Source organism: Amblyraja radiata, chromosome 13 (genome assembly GCF_010909765.2).
Source record: "Amblyraja radiata isolate CabotCenter1 chromosome 13, sAmbRad1.1.pri, whole genome shotgun sequence".
Classification (NCBI taxonomy): domain Eukaryota; kingdom Metazoa; phylum Chordata; class Chondrichthyes; order Rajiformes; family Rajidae; genus Amblyraja; species Amblyraja radiata.
Genome location: NC_045968.1, coordinates 20,221,876 through 20,227,635, shown reverse-complemented (window position 1 = coordinate 20,227,635; position 5,760 = coordinate 20,221,876). Strand labels below are relative to the sequence as shown.

The window sequence follows — 5,760 nt, the reverse complement described above, 5'->3', positions numbered from 1 at the left end:
CATCCATGGTAAAGATGAGGGAATGGGGGCCTGGAAAACGGAAGTCATGGAGTAGACGAAGAGCGTGTGAGGTGTCTTGAAAATAGGTTGGGAGGGATTTAACCAGGGGGCATAGGATAGAGTCGAGATATGTGGAAATAAGTTCGGTGGGACAAGAACAGACAGAAACAATGGGTCTGCCAGGACAGTCAGGTTTGTGGATTTCGCATAGAAGGTAAAATCGAGCTATGCGGGGCTGCGGAACGGAGCTTTGGTTGGAGGCTTGGGAGGGCAGGGAGCCGTAAGTGATGAAGTCAATCTATTGCTCAGTACTGATGTCAGAACCCTATGAAGTATTACCAACTCTAGTCTATGAATTATGCCATCATTCCTTTATTTTTTCTTTGGTTTAGAGATGCTGTGTGGAAACAAGTCCTTCGGTCCACCGAGTCCATGCCGACCATCGATCACCAACGATCACCTATACCTTAGTTCCTAGTTCCTAGTTCCAGTTTTGTATGCTGCACATTAGGGGTAATTTACAGAAACCAATTAACCTACAAATCTGCATGTCTTTGTGATGTGGGAGGAAACCAGGGCACCTGGAGAAAACCCACACGGTCACAGGGAGAACCACAAACTCCACACAGTCAGGATCGAATTTGGGTTTCTGGTGCTTTAAGGCAGCAACTCTACCGCTGCACCACTGTGCCTCTACTATTACATGAGATAACTCAAACAATGGGTAGATTCCGGCAACGTTGCTTGTCCAGATCACAGATGTCCGCAGAGCCACTGTTAATTTTTCCGCCATCCTTTAAATCTGTGTGCTTTAAAAAATCCTTAAAAAGCGAGCTTTAAATCTGTGAGGAACGGTTCTGACCAAAATGTTCCCAATCCTTCTAAACTCCAGTTTCTCCTCTCCCCAATGAGATGTTCAAACAATTAAGGGTGGTAAGGTGGTACAGTTGTTGCCTTACAGCGACAGAGACGAGGGTTCGATCCTGAACACGGGTGCTGTCTATATGGTGATTGTACGTTCTCGCCGTGGGTTTACTCCGGGATCTCTGGTTTCCTCCCACACTCCAAAGGTTAATTGGCTTGGTATAATTGTAAATTGTTCCTAGTGTGTGTTGGATAGTGTGAGTGTGCTGGGATCGCTGTTCGGCACGGACTCGGTGGGCCGAAGGGCCTGTTTCTGCGCTGTTTCCGCGCTGTATCTATAAACTAAAATAAACTAAACTAAAGATGTGAGCAAGCAAACAGATTGCCTTCCACAAAAATACATTTAATATAAATTCCCATTCAACAGGATTGTTTAATTATCACACTGAATCCAGGCACAATTGTAGCTTGAGTTCAAAAATTGGTGGAATGCAAGGTACAATTATTATGAATCAAGTCAGTAATAAGGATTTGAAATTGTTCATGTGAACTTTAATCAATTTTATTGTTTCATCAGAATGGATTCATGAAAATTTAAGGAGCAAGTAAATTCCAAGTTTGTGTTGAGCTTATAATAGATCACAGTGACAATATATTTTAAAATATTATACATTTTTATTTCTTAGAAAAGTGAAAACAGGTACAGGGAAATTACAAACAAAATAAATAACAAAATGCATCATCTTTTTAATGAGGAGAACCAGGTTTGCTGGATAATATACATGCATTCATAAAAGTGCAGCATTGAATAACAATTTAAAAATCAGTATCCGGTTCATTGGGAATTACAGTGCAAATGTTGGGGTTATTGTGTATCCTGCCCTTAAAATATATCAGTTTTGATCCCTCCATACAAGCTAATGCAAGAATGTCTATTCAACATGTCTCTGAAATAAAAACATAATGTGAATGCCTCCTTTATCCTGCCTCTAAATGTCGGAAAAATACAACAATCACTCTGTGCTTTGCATTGAACACCATTAGTATGGTTTATGAAAATATGTGACAATTATATACATTCATCAATACAGGAAATTATAATCCGTCGTGAAGGGGGGGGGGGGGGGGTGTCCATCAATCAATAATGCAAGGGCTATGAAAAAACATTTGCATTATCTTGGAAAGGCAGGCAATTGATTTGTGACATAATTAACATTTAATGAGTTATCTGCAAAACTTAGCATGGGGTAGCCCGAGAATACTGAGAACGGGGATCCACACAGGCAGCATTGCTGCATTCGAGGATCCAGGATCTACTACCGTAACTAGAGATCATTTTCTCTGGGAAACCAGTATAGAATATTGTTGGGGAACATTGAGAGATTCCAGGGAGCAATATCTGACTCTAAATTGGCAAGGCACCATGCGATCCTGTCATATTTACAATCATAATAAAACCACATCAAGTCAATCAATAAGACACATGGACAATACCGCACTGAAGAGTGGGCCAAATTTGACTAATGTTGTTTGAATATTTGAATCTTGCTTTGATGTACGAATTTCACGATTCCTTGGAAACGTAGAAAATGTGGAATTGTTGGACATTGAAACTGAAAGTTGATATTTTTGAATACTGTTTTTGGTCAATAGACAGTCACAGGGAATTAATATCATTTTCAGTCTCCCTCCTCTCTTTGGGAGAGTCTTTTCACAAGTTTTTTCACTTTCCCTTTAGCTGGATCTGCGCAGATGCGTGTGCCATTGACAAAAAATCTGAAAAGAAAGAGGTTGGATTTACTTTTATTGTTAATTGTATATGTCAAAGGCTCTTTAGCTATAGAAACATAGAGCCTTGCAATATGGAAATAAGACCCTTTAGCCCATCAAATCCATGCTGACCATAAAGTATTCATTGACACTAATGCCCTAAATACACTCAAGTGTATAACTTTATCCTATATCCATCCCATAAATTCTATTCATTTTGGATAATTTTCATCCTGGATTGAAGAAAGGCTTTGGTGCTTGTGGAATTACATTTCAATAACATTTAATTCTTCAGAAGAAGAGAGAAAAATCCCCCCAAAAAATGAAGGTTTGCGCTCAGTGGTCTATCCTTGACTACACTGCATTAATAGCAGGCATTTTGAATGACAATCACAACAATTCTGAATGATACCATGCAGAAACATTCCACATCAGAATAAAAGCCACCAAATCAAGATGTTATTTACGAAGTCAGGCTGTGAGGCAGCTAGAGACAGGATACTCACAACACAGCTTCAATTCTGCAGCGTCCATCGTTTTTCTGAATTTCATATTTTTGGGTTTTGTTGAAATGGGGTGTTTTAGCTGAGTATCTACGACAGCAGCTCTTTCTTGTTGAAGTAGGAGCTGGAAAACAAAAGTGACGATACAGATATATCTGGAGAAAACAAACTGAAGGGATCAACATTTCTTGCTATGTTCACTGACCAAAATTTGCATGCAAAACACTTTTGTTGGCCAGTAAAAATCTCAATGAACATTAATTCTAAATTTCCCTCTTTCAGGTGGTTATCTTGCCCTCAGTTACGCCAAAAGGAGAATTCAATGTAAATTCAAGGTCTACACTTAGTCAATTTGATTATTGTTTATGATCCAGTAAGGTTAAGAGAATAATGAATGGCTTACTGATCATACTGTTCAGCTTTTGTTGCAAAATACACAACCTGGACTGCGATCAGTAACAAATAACAGTTCTTAAAGTAATTCAACTGGAGGTAGGGATTGAACAATAACATTATGCTCATAATTCTACCTGTCAGGTAGAAATTGTGGAAATTTGTTAATTTAGTGTTAGTAACAATGACCATCACGTTTCTTTAATTCTATTTTTCATTTACTCTTCACTGTGGCTGGTTTCAATAGACATCAGCACAGGGTGCAAATTGCACTGGAACTTCATTGTCCTGTGCTAACCAGGTTGGAGATAATTACTCTATGATAAGGTGGCAAGGTGGTTATTGTGGGTTATGCTAATTAAAAAACAGTCTATTGAAATATACAATGATGTGTTTTAACCAATCTAACCACCTGCAGCCAATAATAGTTATTGCTATTTTTTGCTTATCTCCTGCACAAATTAAAAGATAGCATTGGTGCCAGCAACAATATTTCATTGGCAGCAGCTTTGAAAATGTATGTTCAGTTGCTGCTCTTTACATTTTAATTAAGTGGAAATTTACATAATCATAATCATACTTTATTAGCCAAGTATGTTTTGCAACATATGAGGAATTTGATTTGCCATACAGCCACACCAATAAAAAGCAACAAAACACACTTTAACATAAACATCCACCACAGCGACTCGTTACATTCCTCACTGTGATCGAAGGCGAAAAAACAGTTCTCTTCCCTTCTTAATAGCTTGTAAAACGTTTCACTCACCTCCAAACACTGTCCAGATGAGGACACTGAGACAAGTTAGTATCACAAGAACTTGCTTCATTTTCTCGAGTTCCTCACTGGTGACACTGCTGTAAATATTTTAAGTTTGTGTTCAAATCGCACCTTATATATATCCTTTCAACTGGTCAGTCTCCTATACTTATTCCGTGAGTGGAGGTGGTTACTGGGAGGTGGGTTTACTGTTCCCCTACGGAAACTCTGATTAAGTGACTAGATTTGAGTATAGTCCCTGCCTCTATTTTTAACAGTTTACGTTACATTTCTGTTCACTTGAATCAACTATCTAAATGAATAAAATAACTTAATGGTCATTGTGAATGGTGCTTTATTTTTAGATTGTATTTGTTTTAATGGTGATCAGTGTACAAATCTCTTCGATGGTATTTAAAAAAAAACTTGAATCTCCTTGCCTGGATTAATTTGTTAGTTTTATACAGTTTAGCATGTAACCATGTCTCATTAGCATATCTTCATTCCTGATCTAAACCACAAAAGTGCCTTCGTAGAGTTACTCTGAACATAATGACAAAGCTTTCATACTCATCACAGAAATTTGACCATCAGTATATTCACTTCATTATAGAAAGGTCAATTGTAGTGCAGTCATCAGATACCCAGACTGACTGGGCATCATGATATGCAGCAATATCTTGTTAGATTTATGTATAGGATGTGAAAAGCTGTCACATAACAATGGTTATGCTGGTTTAAATTCCCAATCAAGGCAGCTAGTGTTATAGTTATTGAATCATTCAACACTGAAACGAGCCCTAGGTCCATCGAGTTCACACTGACCAAATGAGACAGGCCCTTGGTCAGTCACCAAGTCCCCACTGGCCAACTGAAATAGGTCCTTGGTCCACTGAGTCCACACTGACCAACTGAAACAGGTCTTTGGTCCACCAAGTTCTTACTGACTGACTGACTGAAAGAGGTATTTGATCCACTGAGTCCAGGCTGAGTCCATTAATCACCCATTTACACTCATTCGAAGCTAATCCCATTTTATTTTCCTCACACTGTTCTCAAAGCAGCTTGGAGTCTACCACTCACCTACATGCTAGGGGTAATTTTGCAGTTGCCTATTACTCTACTCTATTACTCGCTATTACGCGTGTCTTTGGGATAGGGGAGGAATCTGGAGCACCCGGAGGAAACCTTTATGGCTATAGGAAGGACATTGAAACCCCACACAGAAAGCACCAGAGGTTGGGAGCAGCAACTCTACCGGCTCCATAATTGTGCTATCCTGCAACATTGTGATCCAGAGCCCAAACCAAAATCAAAAAGCTTTAACTAGAGTCCAGAAACTGACCAGAAGTTGTAGGAGTGGCAAATGGCAAGACCCAGAACCAAGGACTCAAACATTTCTAACATGATGCATCAGAACCCATTGTTCCATTAAGCAGAAAATAATGTACATGGATAACAGGTACTTAT

At 38.9% G+C, this 5,760-nt stretch overlaps 1 long non-coding RNA gene across 1 annotated transcript; it reads right to left on the bottom strand.

The window, feature by feature from the left end:
• Positions 1 to 1,132: 1,132 nt before the first annotated feature.
• Positions 1,133 to 4,520, bottom strand: LOC116980170. Its single transcript, XR_004413870.1, has 3 exons — positions 4,300 to 4,520; positions 3,141 to 3,261; positions 1,133 to 2,640 (listed from the first exon to the last, which is right to left on the bottom strand). It is a non-coding gene; the product is annotated as an uncharacterized LOC116980170 (long non-coding RNA).
• Positions 4,521 to 5,760: the final 1,240 nt, after the last annotated feature.